The sequence below is a fragment of the Schistocerca nitens genome, chromosome 11 (assembly GCF_023898315.1).
Source record: "Schistocerca nitens isolate TAMUIC-IGC-003100 chromosome 11, iqSchNite1.1, whole genome shotgun sequence".
Classification (NCBI taxonomy): domain Eukaryota; kingdom Metazoa; phylum Arthropoda; class Insecta; order Orthoptera; family Acrididae; genus Schistocerca; species Schistocerca nitens.
The window spans coordinates 132,855,483-132,872,816 of record NC_064624.1 but is presented as its reverse complement, the minus strand read 5'-3'; the positions used below and the strand labels follow the sequence as shown (position 1 = coordinate 132,872,816).

General features: G+C 40.2%; 1 protein-coding gene across 9 annotated transcripts in view; it reads left to right on the top strand.

The window, feature by feature from the left end:
• The window catches only part of LOC126213048 (uncharacterized), a 372,240-nt gene that overhangs the window by 177,272 nt on the left and 177,634 nt on the right, over positions 1-17,334 (top strand). For 4 of the 9 annotated variants that reach the window (XR_007541043.1, XR_007541042.1, XR_007541046.1 and 1 more), the window contains exons 1-2: positions 13,238-13,813; positions 14,397-14,492. The exons of 3 other annotated variants lie outside the window; for them this stretch is intronic. The gene's annotated coding sequence lies outside the window, so the exon portion shown is untranslated. Of the gene's footprint in view, positions 1-12,834; positions 12,945-13,237; positions 13,814-14,396; positions 14,493-17,334 lie in introns of those variants that run through there. 2 more of the 9 variants (XR_007541044.1, XR_007541053.1) reach the window with 1 other exon arrangement.

Sequence of the window (17,334 nt, the reverse complement as noted above, 5' to 3'; positions counted from 1 at the left end):
AAAAAGGTGACAAAAGAGATGTTAACAACTATCGTGGAATATCGCTTCTCCCAGTCCCATACAAAATTCTATCAAAAGCCCTGCTCAATCGTGTATCACCAATTATAGAGGGAAAACTTGGAGAATATCAAGCTGGCTTCAGACCAGGAAGATCCTGCGCCGAACAAATTTAACCTCTAAACAACAATGAACTATTTATCTACAAGGAGCAAGAAATATTTCATAACATTCATTGATTTCAAAAAAGCTTATGACTCAATCGATAGAGACACACTCATCAAAACTCTTCGAGAATATGAAATAGATGAAACAACAATCACCATAATCAAAGAAACATTAACAAATACAACATCAAAAGTAAAATTCCGAGGAGAAATTTCACGGCATTTCGAGGTCAAAACCGACGTCAGACAAGGAGATGCGCTGTCCCCGGTACTCTTCAACTGTGTTCTGGATAAAGTCATAGCAGAATGGAGAAAACTCACGCAAAAACATGGAGTTGAGAAAGTCCAAATTGGAGGGAAGTGCTACAAAGCCATTGAAACCAACTGTTTTGCCTTCGCTGACGATCTCGCCTGTTTAGCTTACACACAAAAAGACACAATAAAACAAATAGAATTACTTAAAGAAACTGCTGAAAAAGCAGGCTTGCAAATTTCATTTGAAAAGACAAAATTCAAAATGGTTCAAATGGCTCTGAGCACTATGGGACTCAACCGCTGAGGTCATTAGTCCCCTAGAACTTAGAACTAGTTAAACCTAACTAACCTAAGGACATCACAAACATCCATGCCCGAGGCAGGATTCGAACCTGCGACCGTAGTAGCGGTCTTGCGGTTCCAGACTGCAGCGCCTTTAACCGCACGGCCACTTCGGCCGGCTTGAAAAGACAGATATCATTACAAATATCAAAAATCCACCAAAGAAAATAACTACGAAATACGGGAAAATACAGGTATCTAAACATCTTAAATATCTTGGTGAACTAATTCAGCCTGTGGCAAAAGGTCATCCAGCCTGCAGGACTAGAATACAAAAACTAGAGACAGGAACTCACTACTGCAGACAAATGTATTCAAAAAAATGTATATCCAAAAACATTAAACTCAGACACTACCAGACTGTCATTAGACCGCAGATACTATATGCATCAGAAACACTGGCAAACTTTACATACGCAGAACAGATAGAAAATCGTGAAAGAAGAATTGTGAGGACAATTCTTGGACACAGGAAAATAACAGATGATCAAGGCAAGCCTGTATACAGACTAAAAAGCACAAAGAAGTGTATACGAAGTGCAGCAAAATTACAGACGAAATTAGAAAAAGAAGATGCTCCTTTTATGCTCACATCATGAGGATGAACCCGAATAGGCTTACAAAACAAATATTTTCTTACATCGCAAATCTAAAAAATAAAAATTTATGGTTTATCAACACAGAAAGAGATCTAAAAGAAATGGACATAGATCAGGAAACAATATTTAACATAAACCTTTTTAGAAAAAAACTGAATTCATTCACGGGTTTCGGTGTGAAAATTAAGAAGACTTGTGGAACTAAATGGTCTGAAGAGAGAAAAGTCGCCTTCAGCGCAAGAATGAAAGAAGTGTGAACTGAGAGAAAGAAGACTTCCCAGAAGCGCAAGAAATAACTGTTTTCACGGTCTTTAACGGCCAAATTTGTATAATAATAATAATAAAAAGAGAATTCAGTCACATACTGTATCCTGAAACTGGATATCAAGTTCAGTCACTGAGGCTAGAGAAAAACTAAGATGGTGTGAGTATGCTATGTTAAATGACTTGAGCAATAAAAAATTAAAAGAAGAGTTCAAAAAGTATCAGAAATACTATGTAGACCTCCTAATTTCGGAAAAACAGAAACGTTTTGAAAGGGTCATTCAGAACTCAAATAATATCTCCAAAACATCGTGGTCACTAGTAAATAGAGAAATAGGTAAATCTGGGAAACATACAACTGAAAATCACTTGCTGATAAACGGCACAATAGAAACTGATCAGAATAAGATAGCAGATCTATGTAACAATTACTTTGCTTTTGTTGGCTCCAGCATAAACAATCAGCTTAAAAATCACAAATTCAAATTCAGAGGAACACCAGTGTCAGGATGTATATTTTTGATGCCAACAAGTAAAGAAGAAATAATTAAAACAGCGAGTAGCTTAAAGAATTCCCATGCAGCAGGATATGATGGTCTTAGTCTGGACACTCTTAAGAAATGTACACATAAAACTGCATCATCTTTATCAAGAGTTATCAACCCTCATATGGAAGATGGTCTGTTTCCAGATGAGCTGAAAATTGCCCGAGTTGTGCCTATTTTTAAAAAAGGAAACAATCTAGTAGAAAACTTTCGACTCATTTCTGTTCTTACAATAATATCCAAAATCTTTGAGAGGAGGAGGAGGAGGAGATTAGTGTTTAACGTCCCGTCGACAACGAGGTCATTAGAGACGGAGCGCAAGCTCGGGTGAGGGAGGGATGGGGAAGGAAATCGGCCGTGCCCTTTCAAAGGAACCATCCCGGCATTTGCCTGTAGCGATTTAGGGAAATCACGGAAAACCTAAATCAGGATGGCCGGAGACGGGATTGAACCGTCGTCCTTCCGAATGCAAAATCTTTGAGAAAGTAATATACATAAGAATCTGGAACTTCCTGGTATGCAAAAAAGTGATTTCTAAGGGGCAGTATGGGTTTGTCAAAGGGTCGTCCACCATTACAGCAGCATTCAACTTAATCGAAGGTGTCACTCAAGCAATAGATAATAAAGAACATGTATGTGGCTTCTTTCTGGACTTAGAAAATGCATTTGACTGTGTTGATACGATCATATTGCTGGACAAACTGTGGAACTATGGCATTCGAGGCACAGCCCATAATCTGATGAGGTCCTACTTGACAAATAGGATGCAGTTTGTGTCTATTAGCACTACAGAGGGAGCATACAAATCAAACACCACTGACATAAATTTTGGTATTCCACAGGGGTCAATATTAGGACCACTTCTTTTTATTATTTATGTTAATGATATTCAGTCCATAACAAACCATGCAACAGCTATCTTATATGCAGATGATACCACGTTAATATGCTGCAATCCTAGCTATTTGCAGCTCGAAGTGGACTCCAATACTGCAGCAGGCTTAATTCTGCAGTATTTTAATGAAAACAAACTAAAATTAAACACAAATAAATCTGTCTATATTGAATTTGATCTTGGGAGGCAAAAAACTCTTGAAAACCAAATCTTAATGGGTGACGAATACATTAAAAAACAATACTCGACCAAATTTCTTGGCCTCGCACTTGATGCAGAGTTAACTGGTCTGATCATGTGAATGATGCAAAAAGCTATTTACTACCATATTTGTCCTAAGAAAACTGACACCTTTTTGTAACATCACCACTCTGAGGCAAATATATTTTGCACTATTTGAATCCCATCTAAGCTATGGGACAGAGGTATGGGGATCCAGCAGTAAAGGTAATATAAAAAGTGTACTTATCTTACAAAAGAAGGCACTTAGAATTATGGGAAAAAAATGTGCCAGGGAGTCCTGCAGAAATTTGTTTAAAGAATTTAAAATACTAACTGTTCATAACCTGTATGTGCTGAAAATAATTATTATGGCAGTAAATAGTAACATAACACTTAATAAAGAAATACACAATCACAACTCTAGAGGTAGAGAGAGACCCCACATCATCTCTCATAGAACAACACTTTATGAGAAAAGCCCTCACTATGCAGGCATAAAACTACTGAATTGCTGCTATCCTAATATCTCCAAATTGCCCATTACAAAACTAAAAACGAAACTAAAATTATACCTCCTAAACATTCCTGAATATTCAATAGATGAGTTTCTAGATTTAGTACACTTGTATGATGGAAGACCATCTATCTAAAATATATGTAATCTCAGATCTTAGACTGTGTCACAAACTGTAAATATTTGAATGTCAGATATGAATACTGTGTCACAAACTGTAGATTCCTTAATCTAAGTCTGGCAATAACAAATTTTTTTATGTATAGTCCATATATGTAACTTTGTCCTCTCAACTAAATTTAGAAAAACTTGTATAGATAAAAGTGCCAGCCAATAATGTGTAACCCTAGTAAGTAAGGCTCTGACTTGTCGAGTAGACTTGAACAAAAAAACTTTTTTTTTGTAATCAGTTGATGTTGGATCAAAATAAATTAATAAATAAATAAAAGTAATGTAGACCGAGGCCCCCCAGGAGCCACAGTACTACTCGACAATAATTGATTATAGAATAATGAAGCAAAAGGGAGGAAGTGAAGAGTATTTATGAGAAATGGTTATGATCGAAATGTGAAAGTAAAGAATTGGGCATAAAGCTAAATGCATACAGATCCACCACCGAAATTACTTCAGTGCTACTTCAGGAAATATCGCACTTAAAACAAAAAGTAATGCAGTATGAAGCATTTAGTGCATCAGAAGAACTCGAACTCAATAATGGTAAAACCCGAAGTAAAGTAGAATGGAAACGAAAGTGTTTGCAAAAAGTGTTCCAACAAGACGAAGAATGGTGGCGTATGTGAGTGTTACAAAAGCAAATTTCATTATGGACGTAGGAAACTAGACCCCTCATTAAAGAATAAGGTACAAGTGTGGAAGTGTTAATTATGCAGACTCAATAACAACACCAGTCCAGATCTATCAGAGGCTTCTGATCTAAACATCGCAAAAAAGTGCTCGCCAGTCATACAAGTGAAAACAGTTCTAAGGATTATAGTGTTTACAGCGACAAAACCCTTTGATCACAATTTATCAGTGAAGGCACACTTAATCGACGTACGACAGACACTCAAATAAGTGGTGCTTTAGGTAATAACAGCGCTGAAGATAATCAGTCCGATCAACATGCAGCTGCTGCCCAACACCATCACCCACAATCTCAAAGCTCCAAGGAAGAAAAATCAAGAAGAAAACTGATGCTTGTTACCGACAGCCATGGGCGCGGAATCGCCTCTCAGATACAATATGAAGCATCTACAGCTACTGCTGCTATGGGATACATCAAACCAGGTGCAGGTTTAACTGAATTGAGGAAAAATGCAAACTCTGGAGAAGTCGGAAAGTTATTCACAAATGATTATGATGTGGTAATTGGAGGATCGAACGATATCTTTAAAAACGAAACATCAAATGCCTGTCAGGAACAAAAGGAATGTTTGAATCACTTAACGCATTCTAACATTGTTGTTCTCAACGTCCCGCATCGTCGTGATCTGCCACAATGGTCATGCTTGAATCATGAAATACCTGCTGCTAATGATCAATATGAATCAATTGGTATATACTTCAAAAACGTTGCTGTATTGAATATAAACACTATTGACCACCGATTTCACACGGCTCATGAACTGCATCTAAATGACCTGGAATACGAATGTAGCGAATAAAGTGCTGAGTGAAATAGGAAATAAGCCTCAAGAGGTAATCACGCGGTCAATATCGTTAGACGAAAATTAGCAATCTGTTTCTGAGGTTTTGTAGGCTAAATGTTAAGACTGGTGATAATCCGAGGTGTAATAAAGAGTCCGAGTTTATAGGGGGATGCTAAGCTATCGAAGTGTAGCTACGAACCAAGAAATACCAGTAAACTCTGTGTGTTCCACCAAAACATCAGTGGTCTCAGAAACAAACTAGAGCTTCTAAATCTCGACATTATTGACGCTGAATCTGTAAACCATGCACAAGTAACATGTCTCACAGAAAGCCATATGACAAATGGAACTGAAATACCACAAATTGGTGGATACTCACTAGCAGAAAGGTATTGCAGATCCATAAAGGAGAAAGGATGGACTGCAGTCTATGTTAAAACCAGTGTGAAATATAAATCCCTAGGCATAAGTACTTACAGTGTAGATTCTCACCCAAAGCCTGTGGAAGCGAAATTATTATAAATAATAAGTCAGTTACAATTTTGTCAGTTTACAGGGCTTCTGCAAGGAAAATATGTATCTTTTTAAACCATATGGAACAAATTTTGTACCAGATATATTCAAAACGCAAGGATTTAATTATCATGGGTGATTTTAATATTAACTTCTTATAACAGCTGAAGACAACTAGAGCAACTGATGGAATTATTTAACCTAATTCCAATCCCAAAGAAAGTAGGTGTTAACAGATTTGAAAATTACCGAACTATCAGTTTAATAAGCCACAGCTGCAAAATACTAATATGAATTCATTACAGACAAATGGAAAAACCAGTAGAAGCCGACCGCGGGGAATATCAGTTTGGATTCCTTAGAAATATTGGAACACGTGAGGCAATACTGACCCTACGACTTATCTTAAAAGATAGATTAAGGAAAGGCAAACGTACGTTTCTAGCATTTGTAGACTTAGAGATGGCTTTTGACAATGTTGACTGGAATTGTTTCTTTCAAATTCTGAAGGTGACATGGGTAAAATACAGGGACCGAGAGACTATTTACAATTTGTACAGAAACCAGATGGCAGTTATAGGAGTCGAGGGGCATGAAAGGGAAGCAGTGGTTGAAAAGGGTGTGAGACAGGGTTGTAGCCTATCCCCGATGTTAATCAATATATATATTGAGCAAGCAATAAAGGAAACAAAAGAAAAATTTGGAGTAGAAATTAAAATGCATGGAGAAGAAATAAAAACTTTGAGGTTCGCCGATGACATTGTAATTCTGTCAGAGACAGCAAAGGATCTGGGAGAGCAGCTGAACGGAATGGACATAGTCTTGAATGGAGGATATAAGATGAACATCAACAAAAGCAAAACGAGAATAATGGAAAGTAGTCGAATTAAATCGAGTGATGCTGCGGGAATTAGATTAGGTAATAAGACGCTTAAAGTAGTAAATGAGTATTGCTATTTGGGAAGCAAAATAACTCATGATGGTCGAAGTAAAGAGGATATAGAATGTAGACTGTCAATGGCAAGGAAAGCATTTCTGAAGGAGAGAGATTTCTTAACATTGAGTATAGATTTAAGGGCCAGGAAATCGTTTCTGAAAGTATTTGTATGGAGTGTAGCCATGTATGGAAGAGTTTAGACAAGAAGAGAAGAGAAGCTTTCGAAATGTGGTGCTACAGAAGAATGCTGAAGATTAGATGGGTAGATCACATAAATAATGAGGAGGTATTGAATAGAATTGGAGAGAAGAGAAATTTGTGGCACGACTAGAGGAAGGGATCGGTTGGTAGGGTATATTCTGAGGCATCAAGGGATCACCAATTTAGTATTGGAGGGCAGCGTGGAGGGTAAAAATCGCAGAGGGAGACCAAGAGATGAATACACTAAACAGATTCAGAAGGATGTAGGTTGCTGTAGGTACTGGGAGATGAAGAAGCTTGCACAGGATAGAGCAGCATAGAGAGCTTCATCAAACCACTCTCTGGACTGAAGACCACAACAACAACAACATCAGCCAAAAATATACTCAGCCTCAGAGTACCAGGGGTTTATAATATTCATTGCAATTACGCAGGGCAGTTGCTAATTGCTGTGTTGAACATTGCCATCTTAAGTATACAAACATTAAAAACATCAGTTCTACAGACAGGGATTCAGGCCCACAATTCCAACCGGTGAGTGTCAGTGATTAGGGAAGGAATAGAAATTGGACTGTATGGTCACAACTTCAAAAGACACTGGTAACGCATTTAGCAATTTACTTATTTATTTGCTATTGTTTTTAGTTGAGCTACATATAACAACAGATCAAAGGTCACATGTAAGTTAATATATATGAGTGTGAAACACAATGTTTTAACACAATTTCAAATGCAGTAGTATAACTTCAGCAATGCATGGAAACATGTACTTGAGGCAGAAAAATTGCCAAGGAAAACTCTACATAGCTTTACATTTACATACATATCTTGCAAGTCACCATATGGTGTGTGGCACAGGGTATCTTCTACAACTACTAGTCATTTTATTTCCCCAGAGTTTTCAAATTGATATATCTTGAAAACGAAGATGATTTTATTCATTTTGTTTCCTGTTCCACTCACAAATAAAGGAAGGGAAAACTAGGCATGTGATCTACAAGCTAAGCTGCAACCACTGTGCTGCATTCTATGTGGGCATGACAACCAACAATTAGTTTGTTCACATGAATGGCCACTGACAATGTGTGTCCAAGAAGGAAGTGAACAACCCTGTTGCTGAACACACTGACAAACATGACATCCTTCTTTTCAGTGACTGATTCATAGCCTGTGTCATCTGGATCCTTCCCACCAACACCAGGTTTTCTGAATGACATAGTTGGAAACTCTCACTACAATTTATCCTATGTTCCTGTAACTCTCTTGGTTTCGATCTTCATTAGTCACTGTCCTCGCACATCCAGCCTCTTGCCTGTTTGACTCCAGCACTACACAGCCATCATCCCACCATCACAGTCTTTTTACTTCTCTCCTTTTCTGGTACTTCCCAACCTTCCTGCCCAGATCACCATCTAACCTGCAGCACTTCACTGTCTGCCACCCCTATTACCATACTGTCCCTCTCCCTCCCCACTCCAGCCTCCTCCTTACCCCCACCCAGTCGCCACTCCCATCGTGCACTGGTGTTGCTGATTGCAGTGTGGCTTCAGTTGCCAGAGACTGCTGTGTGTGTATGTGTGTGTGTGTGTGTGTGTGTGTGTGTGTGTGTGTGCGTGTGTGTGTGTGTGTGTGTGTGTCTATTGCTGATGAAGGCCTTAATGGCTGAAAGCTTTATTTGTGACATGTTCTATTCATTTCTTTATATGAACAACTGTTGTAATTTATATATACTTCATGAGTTAATGTCACATATTTTAGTTAAACCCTAAGGTACAACATGATGTACAGACAGTACTCTATTTGTGGTCCATTATGGAGTTTCGAGTGACTTGGTCGATGTACAGTAAATTATTTGTGTGTATTTAGTGTGATATAATTTACCCACCACAGCTCTCAATGGAAAACACTGAAAGCCGCTGGACATTATGCAAGTAGTGTACGCTCTGTCATCTTCCAGCGACGTAGAAGAATAGATTAGAGTTTAACTTAAATGCCGCCTGACGTCCACATGAGTTTCCTTACTGTGCTTCTGTATATACTTGTCAAACACTCACAGTTGTGACAGATTGTTACACAGTTTAAACAAAACTATAAGTTATAATGTTCTCACATAATAACGCATTTAGACGGTTGGACCCCCTGCTTCAAAGACGACAGATTGCAGAGCCTGGGCTACCCTCAGGGTGAAATCTCTGTTTTCGAAGCTGTTGTTGCTGTTGCTGTTGGTTTTGCTGTCTGTCTGTGTGCCTGCTGGCCCTAGCCGTCCCCCCTCCAGGGCCGCCACCCTGTGCTCGCGGCTGCTGTAGCCATCCATCCATCCGCCGTCCACCTGCCTGTTCGCCGCCACCACCCGATGATTCTGGGCCACGCCATTTTGGCCGTCGTCATCCAGCCACTGCTGCCCGGAGGGATTCACCGGACCGCTTTCATCACCTGCCAGAGGGGCTGCCGCCTCCTCACACTGATGGCTCCTTCACCGCAGCCGCCGTCCTTCACCGCTGCCATCGTTTCTCGTTTCCTGCCACCACCGCCATCACCACCGTCACTGTCATCTCCATTGCCATCTTCACCCCCCTCTCATATGCTGTCAACATGTACCACCCCACCACCTCTATCATTTTCATCTCCCCCTCAGCTGTTCCAACCACCGTCACATGGAACTCATCCGCCATCCCCACACCCATCCTTCCTTCCCTCCCAGTCCACCCCACTCTTGCGGCATTTTCGGCTGTAACTACCCCCAACTCTCCCTCCCCTGTCGCTGTCGCCCCATCACCATCTGCAGACTTCCCACCTCTCCCTCCACCACCTTCAAATGGCTACAGCAAGGATTTCGGCTCGCCGCTCCACGGTCTCTGTGCCACCTACACCACCACCCCCTGCATCATCTGCCCCTCAGGGAGACCTGCCCCCGCCATCTCCCCCTGCAACCCATCCCCCAGCCCCCTCTCCACATTGTCCTGTCCATGAAACCTTGCAAACACTTTAATGTTGACCCTTCCCCTGCAATCTCCACAAAGAAAACCCCTGACCCCAGTGACCCATCCTCCCCCATGGACGCGACCCTGACTCCCACCCATGCCACACCTACCACACCTGCCACCCTCACCTTTGTCCTCTCCAATCCTGACCCTCAATTCCTCGATGCCCACACCTCACCCTGGCCATCCTTAAATACTTCCCCAATGCCCCCATCTCCCTTCTCATTCTTTTCAAGGACTCGGATCTCATTAAATCCCCAAATCCCACAAATCCAATTTGGCTGACAGGCCACACTCACCCCCTACCACATACCGTCCTCTAACCAAAAGCCTCAAACCCCCTGACGCCCGCCAACCTTCACCTCCATGATCACAAAGCTTAGCCCTGTGGTGGCAGAGGCTGAGGCGTTGGAGGAACTCAACTTCCAGCCCAACATCGATATCCGCTCCAGTCATCGCATCTTTAACGATGCCAGGTCGACTTATCTAATGTGGATATTCACTGAATCCTCCTCCTCCATTGACCACCTCCTTAAAGAGGGAGCCCTCGTATAAAATCGCCATCAGAAAGTGGACCCCTCCCAGTCCAATCTTACTGCTGCCTCAAGTACAATGACCATGTTACCTCCGTCTGCAACAACCCCCCTACCTGTCCCCACTGCAAAGCTTCACATTTCTTAAAGAACTGCCCCAACCTCACCTCTCCCCCCCTCCTGCAACACCAGTAATGAACCCAATCCTAACTACTCCTCGAAGTGTAAAGCGAAATCTCCTCCTGTCACCCCTGAGCTCACCATCCCATTGATGACCCCATCCACCCCAACAACTCCCTCTGCTCTCCCCCTACTGCAGAGGACATCATTCATTTCATCACCATTGTGCTCCAAAACATCTACCCGCTCCCACACGCTTTCCCAAATCGCCCTCTCTGCCCGTTCCATATTCCATCTTACCACCTACGCCATCTACTCCCACAACCAGACCCACTTCACCTTCACCCCACTCCCCACCCTTGTCTAACTCTCCCCTGTCCACACCAGGTTCATCCAGTTACCAGAATGCTGTACTGCGCATGCGCAGCTACGATGACGTAGGCAGCCCGTGCTTGGTGCTTGCTCTGCTCATACGCTTTTCGTCGTATTTCTGGTGGGGCATCGCGTGACCATGTGTAGCCGTGCCGCCCGTGCGGCATGTTGTTGAGAGGACATACTGAATTGTACTTACAGCAATTGTTTTCTCATATCCCACACAGATAAAGGATGCAAATAAGGAAGCAGTTCTTGGCTTTTGAGTCATTTCAAAATTAGACTCCACAGCTCGAAGTACCATAAAATTTTTGACAGATTTTTTTTTTTAATACATGCTCTGCAATGTTGTTATGTAGCATTTCCAACACGTTTACATCTACACATCACTGCAAAAAGCTACTAGGATGGAATACAAATTACTTGCAACAAAAAAGAGAGAGTTTCTTGTGTAGCTTACACCGGAATGAAGGACAATAAATTTCATGACTATTTCAAAATGTGAAAAAATTAACATGGTTGTCTATGAGGCAAAGAAACTACAACTGACAGTTTATATTCTACTCTAGGAATAAATATGAAGCCATGTGGGGAGTTAAAACGATAAAACATGGTATGCTGCCAGTCTAAAATTTAGCATAGAATGGCATTCTATAAATTTAAGACGTAAACACAAATTAAGAAATAACTTCAGGCCCAGAGGAAGTCCGAGACAAGTGCCTTGTGATCGAAAAACACTTTCACAGAAGGCAGATCTATAAAATTCTGCTACAGCATTATATTTGAAACAAAATATTTAGTTCAAAACCACTGACCAAATTTGCCTACTTAGCTTCAAGTCAACGTTTACGTATGTTCGTACGTATATAGCATTAAGAGATCTTACAGTGTCATACCAGGAACAGGACATCAGAGACTACTCCAGCAGCATCGGAATTCCATAAACCATACTAAATGCTTCATTCCGCTCTAATTGCACATTTCTATGTCCAGATGCACGCGGAAGTTCCTGATATTCAGCTTTTCATGTGGTTCTCGTGATACAAATTTTCTTGGAGGTCCAGTACTGTATTCTCATATTTGGTTCTTTATTATGGTATAACGTCATTCGTCCCAGAAAATGAAAATTTGCACTTTAAATTGAACGAGGTTGAAAGTAGCCAATAGCGCGGAATGAAACACTTCGTTTCGTTTCAAATAAACTTACTGCCTCAGCGAAAAAAAAAAAAAAAAAACTGAAGCAAATTTATCTATAAAACAGACAGAAATAGCTTCAGTAAGACATTAATGGTTGATTACTAATAACCTGGAAATAATATAAAATCAGAAAATTGAAACTACTAACTTATTTTGGTCTTTCATGGTTATGAGAATGTATATTAATTCACTTGATGTCTCCCGGCCACAGAAATCTGTTTTGTTTTCATTTGACGTGGGAGCTGTAAACGAAGACACTGCCACGGGTCACGTGAGGAAGGACCCCCCCCCCCCCCGCACTATAACTCAGCTTGCTCTGCGCATGCGCGAATCTGGCAGCTTGGGCGCGCCAGGAAAATTTTTCCGGGTAGCTTCTGGCTACTTGCTGCTACAGCTCGTACACCAAACAGCCACGCTCCAAATAGCCAGAAGCGGGAGGAAGGCGCTGCTCATACGCGAATTCAGCTCTTCGCATGCACACGAGCCCGCTGGCAACTGCTCATACGAACCTTTTATCTTTGGTGTTTACATGTTATCTTCAATAACATGGACTCTTGAAGAATTAATTGTTCTATATAAATAAAGAAAAAAAACAGTTGCAATATTGTATTTAGCAGAAATACGTGAATTAATGCCTCCAGGTAAGAAATAAGATACTGAAATTTATAACCATGTATGTTGTAAATACGAAACTTTATTTTGAAACAGCATTAATGCAAAATTTATGTTATAGTTTGTTTGATCTTGAGAAGCAGTAAATTCCTCCGAGTTATATTAACTATACTAATACAGTGTTAATTAGTATAATGTTTGTTCCTGGCCATACTTCAAAGATATTTTATTCCGTACCCGAAAAGTAGCAGTTGCGTCACCATTGGCGACTTCTGTAATATACTGAGACGCCATGTGAGTGCCTAATGTTTCAGGTTGTGTTCATCCCGAGAGAGATAGTCATAGTTAGTGTTACATACTTCGTTATTGACCAGAAGAAATGCATAGTGAATGTCGCAAATTTACTACCTACATTAGTTTCGTTATGGTGGCTTGCTTAGCCCATGGGCTGTGATGTCTGTGAACGAGGAACAATAAGTGTTTTGCTGTCATCTGATGTAGAGCTCCTTCAGTCTGTAGCAGGAGCCATTGGTTCATATTATTAAGTTCTTCAGATTAAAGCTGCCCCCGGTTGTTACATAATTTCGTGTGTTGTTACGTTGGGATGAAAGGGAATGCCAAATTCTGTTGCATTTGCTGCGGCCATTTAGTGTGCTTCGAGCATTCACCTATTCGTACCGCTCTACAGATCGCTAAATCGTGTATTGACAGAAGAACATAGTAATAGGCGTGTTTCAGTGTACTTTCGTAAAAACATTTAGCAACAGGGTTTTGGAGATGTGTAACAAACGAAGTAGGTTCAGTAAGAGCTGCTAGTACGTGTATTTTTCACTAAGTGCATTATTCGATATGAGAGAATAGAAGATTCGTCATCAGTGGTACGCACGTCAGAGAAAACGTAAGTAACTTTGTGAGGAAACGTGTTAAATGTTGGTGTTAATAAAAGATCAGCTGCTTCTCAGTACAGTATGTGACAGCAGTGTGTGTGGTCCCCCCCCCCCTGTAGTGAGTTCATAAGGGTTGCCGCACTGTAGTAGTGGGTATAAAACCATGAAAATGCGGATGAAGAAAGTTTCAACAAACCGTTCGTTAAAAATGCATATTAAATTTTCTGATGAAAATGTGGTTCACAGTACGAATTCCATTGCCCCTACCATTACTAATAAGAATACGGTCATAAACCTCATATTCGGATTTGGTGAATTAACTTTAGTCTCTCAGTTGTTTTGACTGATCATAATTCTGAAGATATTCATGGGGGAAAAAAGGCAAGATGTCTCCCATAAATCTCGCAATTGGATAGTCTCCCAGCCTGAGATTTAGACATCCTGTTACTTTGTTTTGTGACGTTATAACCAGAAAGTTGTGAATCAGTTTTTCCATTAAACATTTTGTGTTCCTGTGTAGTTGTCCATTTCCTGTGGCCAGTAGAGGGTTTTAAATTTAATATGAGTGTTCTTATGAGAGCCCTCGTTTTTCAGGTAGGCCTATACAAGACTATAGTCCTGGACAATTTGAAAACCATTTCAGTTAAAGAAGAAAAAACAGATGAGATGTGTGCTAAGCCAGACAACATGGTAAGTGACTTCCTTGTGTTTCTCACTGCTGTTCATTAATTTCTGTGTTGAGGATGGTGTGTTAGTAAGCGTAATTCATGTTATGTTGTTAGATTCAATTTTGTAAAATTAATAAATTGCACAATAATCCTGAATCAACTATGTTTTATGGCATACACGGCTGGTTTCACAACAGTCAAATTTCTTTCGTATAGTGTAAAAAATAGAATAATTTAGCCATCTGATGTTATCTGTACACCCCAATGTTGTCATGGAACAAAAATTATGTCAAAAGACTAAAAGAAGGGTGAGGGAACATAAATTTCGTTTGGGGGAGCAATTTTTATGGACTTTATGTCCCCTTTTTGCTCTTTTTGAACTTTTGTTCTTAGACAACATTGGGGTGAAGACGATCTCAGATGGTTAAGTGATTTAGTTTTTACACCAGATGATGGAACTGTAACTGCTCCAAAACCACCATGTGAGCAATAAAGTGTCTGCCCCATAAGAACTCTTTGTGTTGATGTTAAATGTGACATTTCATAACACTACATTAAAGTACAGTTTGTTTTGAACTTCACATTGAATGGAGAGGAGAGTTTAATAAATATCCATAAACTTATAATGCACCACTCAATGGAATTCATGGTATGTTAGTGTAGAAAGGGTTTATTCTGATTTGATATTCTTCTTGTAAATGTCAACTCTTAATGTGCAGCAGAAGATTGGTCCCCCTATGTTAAATATCAGCAATGTAAAGAAACTTATAAATTGAACCACTGCAGGTAGCGCATTATTAAGTTACGTGGAAAATGTGATTTACTTGTTGTTGTTGTTGTTCCCTTCTAACCAAAAATAATTAATTTGGAATTGAGTTTGAAAAGATCACTGGTCTGCGAAGTTAGTTTCATGGCAGTCTACATCAAAAGCTGTCTTTGAATTCGTAAACAAGGCTTCAGCACAAGCAACAGCTGTAAAGTTCAGTTTCTGATAAATGTCATTAGGAGTTAATTGTTATGCAGCCCAATAGGTGCAAAATTAAGGTCTGTGTTGTCAGCAAAGGTGTGAGTCATGAGATCACACATTGATTAGTGTAACAACCAATGAAAATCAGTTGTGAGATGTGCGATCTAACAATCTTTAATGTGATTCTATAAAAGGCTGACAGTTCGCAAAAAGTAATAACTAGGTGGTAATGGAATTCCTTTATTTTCATATTGCGTTTTGGGTGTAACCCATTGCCAGATGACCTACTAAATTAACAACACATTTTTATACTGCAAATGTCAGAGTATAGAGATGTATTAATATGGGTATAAAGGTGTGAAAACCAAAATCCATATATTTTTTTCACATAAATACATACTGCAATACAATATAATTACAGTGCTATGACAAAGAAGTCTTTAGACTTTATGAAGTTCCGGGTCGACAGAAGCGTCCGATCCCACGCGTCGGCTTTGACCCGTGACTTAAGGGTGTTGTCGTGTGTGACGTCATGATGGCTCGGAGTTTGGTTTGAGTGTGGCTGTCTCCAGTTCTGTTTTATCTTATTTTATTTACTTTTCTGATCTGTTCGTTCTATCTCGTGAGATTTTTTTTTTAAATTTAAAAACACTTATTACTTATTTTAATTATCTGTTTCCTCCAATTTCTGTTTTAGTTTATTATATTTATCTTTCTGATCTGTTCCTTCTATCCCGTGAGATTTTTTTTTTTTAAAAAGACAAACACTAATCAGCTACTGAAGCATCTTTATCTTCTATGGGTTGCAGGGGTTAGGACCCCTGGGGAGGTGGGTGGGTATTCATACATGGCTGTCTTCACTTACACGTTGTAGCTACGCAAGGAGTCTAAATTTGTTTACATTTAGTTTGCCCCCCACCCAAAACACCCCATTTCCCGCGCTTGTGCCGTTAGTGTCATTAGGCTTCTTGTGAAAAGTGTGTGTGTTTTTGTTTCCGCCATATTTGTGACGTCATAGGTCAAAGCAGACGGGCGGTAACGGACGCTTCTGTATTTCCGAAGTTCCTTTATTCACATAAAGAAGGAAAAGCTGAGATTACACACACACATCTAGCGGAAGAATGAATATAGTGGCCCTCATCACTACATAACTAACCTCACTTATGCTAGATGGCATGTGAGTGGTGGTTCTGCAGCCTGCCAATATAGGATAGTATGCTATTACTTCATACCAAGATTTGTTTCACAATAAGAACAGAAATTTTTACATATTTAAGTTAGGATGTATTTCATGCCAACGTAAATGCAGAATAAAATATATTAAAGACAAGAAGTAAAGATGAAGAAAGGTAAAGTAAAAAGATTTAATTACAAAGAAATGAATACCCTTAGCTGCATGTGTGTTGATATATGTCAACGGTGACAGATGAAAATGTGTGCCCCAACCGAGACTCTGAACCCAGGATCTCCTTCTTACATGGCAGACACTCTGTTCATCTGAGCCGCCGAGGACATGGAGGATAGTGCAACTGCAGGGACTTACCTCTGGCGCACCTCCCGTGAGACCCACATTCTCAACTTATTGTCCCGCACTATGTCCATAATACCACTGTCCATTATACTCATTACTCGCGGTCTTACTGCCGATTCCCGTTCGGGCACTGTTTGTGCATCCGCATTGAAGATAGTCAAACGTACAAAAGAAAGGTGAAAATTATATAAAGAGTGTGTGTGTGTGTGTGTGTGTGTGTGTGTGTGTGTGTGTGTCACACAGTGCTGGCAACAATACCACGATTAATGAGTATAATGGGCAGGGGAACTATGAATATAGTGCGGGACAATAAGTTGAGAATGTGGGTCCCACGGGAGGCGTGCCAGAGATAGGTCGCTGCAGTCG